General features: G+C 37.3%; 1 pseudogene; it reads left to right on the top strand.

Annotated features, from left to right (window-relative positions):
• Positions 1–558: 558 nt before the first annotated feature.
• LOC109457400 (putative ATP-dependent RNA helicase DDX5) lies at positions 559–2,358 on the top strand (annotated as a pseudogene).
• The last annotated feature ends 10,313 nt before the right edge of the window (positions 2,359–12,671 follow it).

Here is a 12,671-nt window from a genome sequence, read left to right as displayed (position 1 = left end):
AAAGTATCAGAAACAGAGGCTCAATGGGAAGCAGCACAAACAACAAAGCTGAAAGAGCAGTGTTAAAAGTTGAATTGTGTCTCTCCAAAATTTGTATGTTGAAGTCCTAACTCCCAGTACCTCAGGATGCAACCTAATTTGGAAAAAATAGAGTTGTTGCAATTCAGTAAAACTAGATAATAACAGAATAAGAAACAAAAGAGAACAATATGCCACTTGGAAACTGGAGGAAAAAACTTTTAAAGAACTCTGAGGTCAAAGAGTAAATCAAAATTTGAAATTAAAAAATAAATATGAATTAACAATAAAATGCTACATATCAAAACCAATGAGATATTGCTAATGCTGTTCTCACAGCAAATTTCATAGACTTAAGTCTTCACAACCTCATTCATTTCCACTGGTCTCTTGCCGAGCAGCTGTGACTCCTGTCACCTGTCCCTCCTCTACTGCTGCCCCTGCAAGGATTTGCTGTCTCAGAAGCCACCTCCAGTGACTCATTGCACCCCAGTCTCTCCACTTCATTCTCCGCCAACTGCAATCAAAATCATTGATGCCATGTCGAGCTATTCCTGTGACCAAGACCTCGGCTGGGATCAAGGGTTTGGTGCACCTCGATTTGGAGGAAGGGGGGCAGGACCCCTACCAGAAAAGGAGTTTGGAAACCCTGGGGAGAAATTAGTTTAAAAGAAGTAGAGTCTTGATTAGCTGCCCAAATTTCAGAAGACTTTTTATCAAGAACACCCTGACTTGGCGAGGTGCACAGTGCAAGAGGTAGAGACATATAGAGGAAGCGCAGAAATTACAGGTTAGAGGTCACAACTGCACAAAGACAGTTCTGAATTTTCATGAAGCTAATTTCTACAAAAAAACGTCATGGACATAATTGCAAGACAGAACTTTACTGAACCCAATGCTAGTCAAGATCAGGGATGGCCAATTGCTCTAAGTGCTTTGGATATGGTTGGAGTAGCATAGATGGGATTCAAAAAACATTGTCCTATTTGCTGCCTGCCATTGTCCATATCAATCATCAGCCATTCCTAGAGAGAGTGATGGGCCTATTTGCTTGGTGCTGGCACCCACTTGGGAACTGGTCCAACAGGTGCAGCAAGTAGCTGCTGAATACTATCAATTGAAGTCTACTTGCATCTATGGCGGGCTCCCACGGGACCACAAATATGTGATTTGGAGAGAGGTGTGGCAATCTGTATTGCAACACCTGGAAGACTGACTGACTTTTCAGAGTGTGGGAAAACAAATCCCAGAAGAACCACTTACCTTGTCCTTGATGCAGCAGATACAATGCTTGATATGGGCTTTGGACCCCAAATAAGGAAGATTGTGCATCAGATAAGACCTGACAGACAAACCCTAATGTGGAGTGCGACTTAGCCAAAAGAAGTAAGACAGCTTGCTGAAGATTTCCTGGAAGACGGTACTCATATAAACACTGGTGCGCTAGAACTGAGCACAAACCACAGCATTCTTTAGATTGTGTGTCATGATGGAGATATGTGTCATGTGTGTGTCATGATGGAGAAAAAGAATGAAAAAACTTATTTGCCTAATGAAAGAGATCATGAGTGAGAAGGAGAATAGAACCACTGTTTTTGCTGAAACCAAAAGATGTAATGAATTTACTAGAAAAATGAGGAGACGTGAGTGGCCTGCCATGGGTATCCATGGTGACAAGAGTCAACAGGAACGTGACTGGGTTCTAAACGAATTCAAACATGGAAAACCTCCTATTCTGATTGCTACAGATATGGCCTCCAGAGTGCTAGATGTGAAAGATATGAAATTTGTCATCAATTATGACTACCTTAACTCCTCAGAGGATTATATTCGTCTAATTGGAAGAACTGCTTGCAGTACCAAAACCAGCACAGCATACATTTTCTTTACACCTAATAACATAAAGCAAGTGAGCAGCCTTATTTCTGTGCTTCGTGAAGCTAATCAAGCAATTAATCCCAAATACCTTCAGTTGGTGGAAGATAGAGTTTCAGGTCGTTTCAGGGGTAGAGGAGATGTGAAGGATGACCCTCAGGACAGATACTCTGCAAGCAAAAGGGGTGGATTTAATACCTTTAGAGACAGGAAAAATTATGACAGAAGTTACTCTAGTCTGCGTAAGAGAGATTTGGGGGCAAAACCCAGAATGGTGTTTGTAGTGCTGCAAATTACACCAAAGGGAGCTTTGGAAGTAATTTTGTGTCTCCGGGTTTACAGACCCATTTTAGGACTGGCAATCCAACAGGTACTTACCAGAATGGTTATGACAGCACTCAGCAATAAGGAAGTAATGTCCCAAATAAGCACAACAGTATGAAGCTACCGCAGCTGTGTCTGTGAATGGTTATCGAATGCCAACAGAATATTCTCAGTAAGACCTTAGAAGTATATGTTAAGTTCTGCTTTTCATAGTTACTCTTTTTATTGTGTGTTATCAGACAAGATAGTTATTTGAGAAACATGGGAAATCAGAAATGACTGCAGTGCAGTAGTAATTATAGTGTAATGTTTCGCTAATTAAGTTGGATATTCCTCTACATTCCTGAAACAGTTTTTAGGGTTTTTAAAAAATTATTAGAAAATGCAGGCAGTGTTTTTACAAAACTAAATGTACAGTGATTTGAAGTATAGTAAATGAAGGCAATGCATAGCCGTCTGAAAAAAAAATATTTAAAGACTAAAAAAAAAAAAACACTTCACATTACTAATCAAGAAAGTATAAAAATAAATGACAAGTCATCCAAATGAAGAAGTTAGAAAATAGTGCTAAAATAATTATGATAATGCAGAATTACAGATTTAATAAACTTAATAAGAGAAGGGGAAGCAAGTACATTCAAAATGAAAAAGGGGGAGTAAAAGATGTAAAGAAAACACTTATGATACTACTTAATGCAACTTTATTCAAATAAACCTCTAACTCCTATGTAGTAGATATTTCTGAGAAAAAATATTAAATTATAAAAATTGACCACAAAGAAGTTACAAAATTAAATAGATTAATACAGAAGACTCAATGAGTGCTGCAGAGGAATTTTTTAGCATAATATTAGATACTAAAATGTGACAAAAACAGCGCAAAAAGAAAAATACAAATCTTGTTAAGGAGTTTAAATGTAAAAACATAAAATGAAATACTGGAGAATGGAATACAGCAGCACATTTAAAGCACGACGTACTGTGGCGCAATGGGCCTCATACAAAGCATTCAAGGATAGTTCATTTGGGGGAAATATTTGAATATATTGAATTAATTAATCAAAGGATAAAAGTCAAATAATTAGTTTTGGAGATGTTTGTCTTAGTCAACTTGAACTGCTATAACAAAATACCATAGACTGGATGGCTTAAACAACAGTTTATTTTCTCACAGTTCTGGAAGCTAGAAATCCAAGATCAAGGTGCCAGCATGGTCGATATTGGGTGAGGGTTCTCTTTCTGGCCTGTCATTTTCTCCCTGTGTTCTCACATGGCAGACAGGGGTCAGAGGGGATTGAGAGCAAGTTCTCTGGTATTTCTTCTTAGAAGAGCACTAATCCCATCCTCATCTAAATCTCATTATCCCCAAATGTCCCATCTCCAATTTTCAGGAAATTTGGAGAATACATAGTTTAGTCTATAGCAATGTTGAAAATATATTTAATAAAATTCAGCATGTACTCTTATTAAATAGGAATAAATAAATATTTCCTTAAGATAATCAATGTATTTATTTCAAAACAAAGCATCATGTTTAACGGAGAAACAAAATTTTTTCTATTGTAAACAGGAATAGGTAAAGATTTTCAATATCATCACTATTCTTTTTTTAATCAATGCAGATGAGAAAGAATCTATGAGTCCGTATGATCAAATGCTCACGCTAAAATTTAAAATTTGATGTTTGACAAATGTACATACTTTTGTAACCACAGCCCCCCAAAAGTTTTCTTCTGCTTCTTTTTAATCAATTTTTTCCTAGTTTTATAATTGTTCTCTATTATTTCACATAATTCTGCATACACTACCCTAAACAATTAGAAAGTGTGAAATAAGAAGAATAAAAGCTAGAAAGGAAGAGAGAAAATAATCACTCCTTATAACTAACACAGTAATTGCAAATATAGAAATCGACTGAATAAAATGTAGATGTTAAGTTTGTTGGGCACAAAATTAATGTTCCAAAGTCAGCAGCCTTCCCATATTTAAATAACCACTAACTGAGACATACATTTGTGTTTGTTCACATTCCATCTAACTGAGATACCCAACAGAGAAACCTTGGAAACCGTGTGTTGGCAGAGCGACTGTCACCCTCGGTCCCTAAGCAGATAGATCCTTCCACTTATCCCCACTGAAATATTCTCATTAAACAGTTAGGAAAATAAGAAATGAATTTCTACTGTGTTTGAGAGGAAAAGAACTAATGGTTACAAAATCTATTTAAAAGAGAAACAAAAAGTATGCAAATTCTATGTGAAATTTAGTCTATAAAAAAAATTGAAGAAATGGAAAGTTATATGGGTTTTTGGATGGAAAGATTTAATGCTATAGATATGTCATATTTCTGTAAATTAATTTATGAATTATAAAGAGCCCAATAATATATCAATAGGGTTTTTAAAAATAGAAGTTGATTCTAAAGTTACAGAAAAAAAATTTACAAGAATTATTAGGAATAGTTATAAATAATATATAATGAAGAATGATAAGCACTCTATCGTGTATTAAAATATTTTCTTTGTTTAATAATTGTTTTATTTTTCAATTACAGTTGAATCCAATATTCTATTCATTTTAGGTGTACAACATAGTGATTAGACATTTATATGTAACTTATGAAGTAGTCACCCCAATAAATTTAGTACCCATCTGATACCATACATGTAATAACCATACATAGTTATTACAATATTATTAATTATATTCCTTTTGCTATGCTATACTCTGCATCCGCATGACTATTTTATAACTATCAGTTTGTACTTCTTAATTGCTCCCCCTTTTTCACACAACCCACCTCCCAGCTGGCAACCATCAAAATGTTCTCTGTATCTACCAGTTTGTTTCTGTTTTGTTTGTTTATTTTGTTCCACATATACTCATAAGTGAAATCATATGGCATTTATCTTTCTCTGCACCACTGCTAGAGCTCAAAGTGAGCGAGTCCATCAGCGAGTAAGTCCATGTGTGTGGACATTTTAAGGGAATCCCCTGGGACTCTAGCAACCTTCCATCTCCCTCAGCCACAATCTCCACTGGTTTTCACAGTCAAAAGTTGTGAGGACTTCTTTTCCTGGCACTAGAACTCTAGGTTGGGGAGCCTGGTGTGGGCCTGGAATCCCTCGCTCATCCTGGTGGCTACTGGAGCTGAGATATCCCTCCCAATTTTTAAATGCCACACATGGGTATGAGGCCAGCTCCTTCAATTTCTCTACCCCTCTTACTAGTTTCAAGTTGTCTTCTTACATATGTCCATAATTGTAGGACTTTTGTTAAGCAAGACTTCAGGTGATTGTACATGATGGTTGTTCTGTAGTTTAGTTGTAATTTTGATGTGGTCATGAAAGGATGCAAGTACAGCATTTACCTACTCCACCATCTTGACCAGAAACCAACATTTTCTTTTTTTTAATTCAATAAGTATTTGAGTGCCTTCTAAGTATCAGGCATTGTTATAGGCATACAGCCATTAAAATATCTCTTGTACTAATGGATCTTTAATTAACAGTACAGAGAATAAATAAATATTTATGCATTCTAAATACAATAACACTACAAATACATATATAATAGAGTATAATACAATGCCATAATATGTGCTAAAAAAATAAGCAGAGTAAGATACAGAACTTAAAACAGGATGGTACTGGCACACAGGTATACTAAGAGAACAATGGATCAAAAGGGAGAGTTCAAAAATATACCCATACGTATACAACAATGCAGTATTTGACAAAGGTGGCATTTTCTGTTAATGAAGAAAAGATGTGTTATTTGGTAAATGGTGTTGGGATAAAGTAGCCACCTAGAAACAAAACTTATTTCCTACCTCATTCCTTACCCCCAAAATATATTGGTAAGTATCACTTCAATGTTAAATGCAAAAAACAAACAAACAAACAAACAAACAAAAAACTACTAGAAAACTATGAGAGAAATAAGTAATCTTGGACTTGGCAAAGACTTTAGAAACATGAGACAGAAGTTAAAAATTAAACATTCTCTTGCAAGGATGAGAAAGGGAACCTGAGAATCTTCTTCCTTCCTAAATTGATTTAAGCTGATTTTTGCTCTATCCCCTACTCATCCTTCTCTCTTCCAGAGGTACCTTGTACCACAAGTTTCTGAGGCTTTGGGGGGATCTTGTGGTTAAAAATATGGGTGATTTTTAAGTTTCCCTGATCCTGGTTTGAGATTCAATTTAGCATCCCATACTATTTGCTTGACAGCTTCCAAAATTTTGCATTTTGTCTTTTTATCTTATCCTTGTGGATTTATGCCCTTCTAAAATTATCATTTACTCTAAGTTTATTGGGGATATAGGAGGAAATGAAAGTAGATGCGTATGTTCAGTCCACCATCTTTACCTGGAAATTACCTTGGAAGGGTTTCTCAAAGGATTTGATTCAGTTTACATATCAATTGTCATTGGAACAAAATAAACTATCCCATAACATAGTGACTTAAAACAACAACCATTTATTTAGCTCATGATTCTATAGGTCAGCAATTTAGGCTGGGCTCAGCTGAATAGTTCTGGTAATGGTTGGGTTCTTTTATGTAGTCACCTTTGGGTCAACTAGATGTCTCTGCTTCTGGAAGTTGGCTGGCTGTTGGTTGAGGCATGTGATCTCATCTTTTAGCTGGCTAGCCTGGGTTTATACATATGGCGATGGCAGAGTTCCAAGAGAGTACATGGAAGGACACAGAACCCCTGTGGCTTAGACTGAGAACTGACACATCACTAAATCCACTGTATTCTGTTGTCCAAAGCAAGTACCAAGGCCAGGTTAGATTCAAGAGGTGGGGAAATAGAATCTACCTCTTAATGGGAGGATTTGCAAACGAGGTCTGACAATTAAGTTCACGAACTTGTTGCAACAATGTTGCTAAACTTTTTTGATATCAGAGAGATTATTCATTATGAATTGTACCAACTGGACAAACAGTTAACCAAGTTTACTATTTGGAAGTGCTGAAAAGGCTGCGTGAAAAAGTTAGACGACTTGAACTTTTCACCAACAATTCATGGCTCTTGCATCACAACAATGTACCAGCTCACACTGCACTGTCTGTGAGGGAGTTTTTAGCCAGTAAAGAAATAACTGCATTGTAACACCCTCCTTACTTACCTTATCTGGCCCCCAATTACTTCTTCCTTTATCTTAAGATAAAGGAAATATTGAAAGGCAGATATTTTGATGACACTGAGGACATCAATGGTAATACAATGACAGTTCTGATGGCCATTCCAGAAAAAGAGTCCCAAAATTGATTTGAAGGGTGGACTAGGTGCTGGCATTGGTGCATAGCTTCCCAAAGGGAGTACTTCGAAGGTGACCATAGTGATATTCAACAATGAGGTATGTAGAACTTTTTCTAGGATGAGTTTGCAAACTTAATTGTCAGAACCGGTAGCCATTTATAAGGTATGGATTCCGCGAGGTAAACAATTTGGAACACTTTTGTTCCAAATCAATCTACCTAGCATATACTTTTCAGCCCCCCTTTCTTTCAATTTCTGTCCTTTTCCTGATTAGAGTGGGGATTGGATGCCTGAAAATGTGGTAACCATATTATAACTACAAGGACAAAGGTCCTGTGATAAGGAGGTTAAAGGGATGCAGTGTTAGCCTGGAACTGCCTTCTCCTAAACGTTTTGTTGCATGAGATCAATAAACCCCTATGTATTTAAGCCATTATAATAGATTTTGTTATTATTGGAAGTCAAATGCAAATAACAAACATTACATTTATCTAATCCATTGGGCAAAACATTTTAATTTTCTTATTGTCCTCATGCCTCTCTGACCACTTCTTCCCTTTTTGAGAGCTCTAATATGTTTATCTCTTAAATGTGGGAGTCATAGCATTTTGTTCTCAGCCCACAGGTCTTTTTACCACCAGGACCACTTGGTATGATTGCAATGAACAACCTGTATGGCCATATGTAGTAGCCCTACTCCCTACAGGCTTCTTTTTGATTTCATCTATCATTATGGGTTGAATTACCTTGTACCAACCCATACAAGGTATTCTTATGTCAGTAGGTCATACCCAGGCATCTATCTTGCATTCAGATGCATCTATCCAGATATTTGTTGAACATTTATAGCTAGATGCCCTACAGATACCACAGTCTCAATATCACTCCAAATACTTTTCATCTTTTATCCTGAATGGAGTTCCTTTCTCTGATATATTCTATTTCATTTGATATTACCAATAGCCAATTGGGGAAACTTGCTATTTTCCCTTCTTTCTCTATATCCTTGATTGCCTCACTTTCAAACACCTTGTCTTGGCGATTTTTTCCCTTAATAATATCTTAAATGTGTCTCCTCATTCCTATCCAGATGAACACTGCTTTGTTGAGGACCTCATCATCTCTCATGTAAACTACTGAAAGAATCTGTTAACAGTTCTAGCTGTTTCCAATTATGTCCCAGTTAAATGCATTCTCCACACAGCTGTCAGTGCCATATATTTAAAATGCAAATGAGCCCATGTCATCCCCCTGCTGAAAATATTTAATGGCATTCTATCAGCTGTGGGATAAAGTTCAAAGCTCCTTAATATAACAGGGAAGATTCTACATTATCTGCTTAAACTTTGGTGACTCTACATTATATGCTTGCCATTCTCATCACATAGCATCCCTTTCTGCCTTTTATCTCCTATTTTCTTCATAAATTTAATATTTTAAGACACCACTCAGGCTATGTCTTACCTTCTCTAGGATACCTTCCCAAATCCCTGTTTTTCAGTCAGGGTTTTAAATTCAATCAGTGGAAATTAAATGTGGCTCATTTAAGAAGAAAATGTATTTAATGAATGTTTGGTGTCTTATGGAATCTCCAAAAGTCTGAGAAAAATCAGATTCAGGGCTAAAATTATGGAACAAAAATCAAATTCAGGGACAATAGGCAGAAAGCACAAAACTGGTTCAGTGAGGAAAACACTGCTGCTGCCTCTTAATCTGCTCAGTCTATCATCAAAATATCATAGAATTGGTGGCTGAAATGACAGGCATTAATTCTCACAGTTCCGGAGGCCGGGCAGTCAAGATAAAAGTTCTGCCGATTTTGTTTCTGGTGAGCATTCTTATTTTGGATTGCAGGTGGCCACCTTTTCACTGTGTCCTCACATGGTGGAGAGAGAGAGCAAGCTCATTGGTGTCTCTTCTTGTAAGGTCCCATCACAACAGCCCCACTCCTATGAATTTATCTAAAGGTAATTATCCCCCAAAGGATACCTCTCCAAATACTCTCACACGGGAGGTCAGGGCTTCAACATATGAAATTTGGGGAGATAGAATTCATTTATAGCATGCAGTAAGGGTTGGAAGTGGCACTACCGAATTCACTGCTACTGGATACAGGATCTATCATTCGCACTTCTGCTTCTACTGGCAAGGGGACTTGATATGCCTGCACTCACTATCGTCCCTGCCCCGGAGAGAATTCTTTTGGTACTCTCTCCTCCTCATCACCTCCATATTCCAAGACTAAGCAGAGCACAAGCCAAAGAGGAGCCTAAGTCATATGTCCATGTCTTAGCTGCAAATCAGGCTGGGAAAATAACATATAACATAAGGACTTCCATATTTATAAGCTAGGAGAATTTCCCCAAACATAAAAAAGGGGTTCAAATGCTGAATGATCAAAAAGATTTTTTAAAAATTCCATTACATTTAATTTGTTTGACTTTCCAACAACAATCTGTATTTTCGTCTTACTCTTAACACTTAAAAAATGCTGCTATCTAGCTTACTGCAACAACTCCTCATTATATTAAAAACGAAAAATCACTTGCCACTTCCCCCAATGAGGTTAACTCAGATAACTGCATTTGGTTTCAAGTCTAAGACCTCGGCTGTGTCTACTGCTCTTCTAGGCTTCTCACAAATAAGCTATGGATCAGAGTGTTAAGCGCTACTAACATACTCCTAAAAAATATAAAATCATGGGACAAAGGAAAAAATTCCTTATTTTTGAGTTTAAAAATCAATGATATTTAAAATACATAATAAAATGTACATCATATTTATTATCTATATATCACACATTTTAAGTGAACAGTTCAATGAGGTTTGACCTGTCAGGAGAATGTCTAACGTATCCATTACCCCAGAAAGTTCCCTTGGGCTCCTTTTACACTCAATGCTCATGCTCTCCCTCAGGCAACTACTGATCTCATTTATATGTGATTAGTTTTGCCTGTTTAGAACTTCATATAAATGGCATCATATAGTGTGTGCTGTTTTGTGCTTAGCTTCGTTGGATCGACATGTTTTTGAGATTCATTTACATTGTATGTTTTAATAGTTCATATCTATTGCTGATCAGCATTCCATGTTCTGAGTATGCCACAATTTGTTTATCCATTCACTTGTTAATAGACACTTCGGTTTTTGGCTATTATGAACAGTTTCTTGGATGGTCATGTACAATTCTTTGGATGGACACATGTTTCCACATATCTTGGATAATAACCCAGGAGAAGTAGTGTTGCTAGGTCATATGTTAAATGTATGTTGAACTTTATAAGATACAGCCAGACTATTTTCCAAGGTTGTTGTACCATATGACATTCCTACCAGCAATGTCTGAGAATTCCAGTGGCTCCAAATCCTCATCAGCCTTTACTTTTGGTAATTTCTTTTAAACTCCAACCATTTTAGTGGGTATGTAGTACTATCTCCTTGTGGTTTTAATTTACATTGCATGACTAAAGATGTAGAACATCTTTTCATCTGCTTATTGATAATTTTTAAAATGCCTTTTTGTGAAGCATCTTTTCAAATCTTTTGACTATTTAAAATTTATTTTTTAGAGAATTTCCAAGGGTTTCATACATATTCTTCCTAATCCCTTTAGTAATAGTCAGGATTACTTATCCTCTTCTTTTACCTTTGTGCCTAAAGGCATGAAAATCTCAGAATAGCCCGAAGGAATATTGTTTTACCAAATTGAATTTCCTTTCTTGGGTACTAAGACCTTTAGAGCCCAGATTCATAAGGAGAGTGAAAATAAAAACTTTGTAAGTGACTCATTTATACAATGGTGAGAGGTATTGCTTCACTCCCACTTTCTCTTCTGTGTCCTTGCAACCACATTTTCTGACTTTGGGAGAACAAATACCATATAGAACAGCATGTCATCCTCACTGAGTGTGGGCTCCCCCTGACAGTCTGATACTCCTCAATAGACCACTCCACTATTCATTAAGATCAGCTGTTTCGGGATATGGGGTAAGTGCTAAGACCAGTGAGGCCCGTGGACATCAGTCCACTGACGGTCTTCTTGATTGTAAAGTGAATTTTTGTTTGAAGTAATGTTATGCGAACTCTCACAATGGTAAATAAGATGATCAGTAAGTCTGCAGATGGGGTAGCTGGCATTCAAAATTGGCAAGCAGAAAAAAAAAAAAAATGAAGAATGAATGTTTATTCCAGCGAGGGAAAATCATTTTCCACCTCAAGATGGAAAGAGTCCAATGCAATCAACTTACCAAGGGGTGGCTGGCTGATCCCTCAGGCGATGGCAGCCTATCAAAGTCTAAGGCTTGGTCATTGCTACTGGCATGAGGAGGACTCAGCTGTGGTGATGGCCAGGTCAGCCTTGGTGAGAGAACGTCCTAATGACTGAGCCGATGCTTAGCGTCCATCTCTGCACGATCGATGCTTTGGTATTGAGTGCACTGAACAAACATGGGAGAACTGGGGAAAGAGGCTGCCTGGCATCCCTAAGACAGTGATTTCATCCACCTGATTACTAACAATGTCCAGACAGTGGGACCTTTTGTTTTGCATTCACCTGGGGGCCAATTCCAATGAGGGCCAATTCTGAGAGTTTTATTTACATAACTCATTCCCAAATCTCCAATCTTTTCCCATCAATATCTCTAAACATCTAGCCAAGCCATCAGTCACTTCCCATGAATCACTATAGATGCATACTTCAGGCCATCTTTCTTTCCATGGGTGAAATTATACCTCCTGGAGGATTGTCCTTAGCCAATGTTCTGAGTGGATCTATATCACCACAACATAGTATTCAGAGCATTTGTAAACCAGGCTTACAGTATGTTCTTGTCTCTTAAGTAATCAGAAGGGATTCTCAGGAAGACCCTTGATTTGGGTTGAGGAAGAGATGGCAGTATGGCAGAAGCGGACACACGGGGGATGTAATCTACTGGCTTATGTAACTTACTTGAGCCTTCAGGATTTGCTTGAACCTATTTCTTTATATAACACCCCCACTTGTCCATGGGGTGTTGTTGGAAATGAACAATTTTATGACTTGATGAATCACATAAAGCCCTGTACATTATGGGCAGCTCAGATTGTGTGATCACCAACTATTTCATGATTGGGCAGACCAGGGCTCAGTAGTAAAAACCAGTTATTTGTCAGAGAAGGCATACTCTAACCCATTGGGAAACTCTGC

This window comes from Rhinolophus sinicus, linkage group LG05 (assembly GCF_036562045.2).
Source record: "Rhinolophus sinicus isolate RSC01 linkage group LG05, ASM3656204v1, whole genome shotgun sequence".
Classification (NCBI taxonomy): Eukaryota; Metazoa; Chordata; class Mammalia; order Chiroptera; family Rhinolophidae; genus Rhinolophus; species Rhinolophus sinicus.
This window is presented reverse-complemented; position numbering and strand designations above follow the sequence as displayed.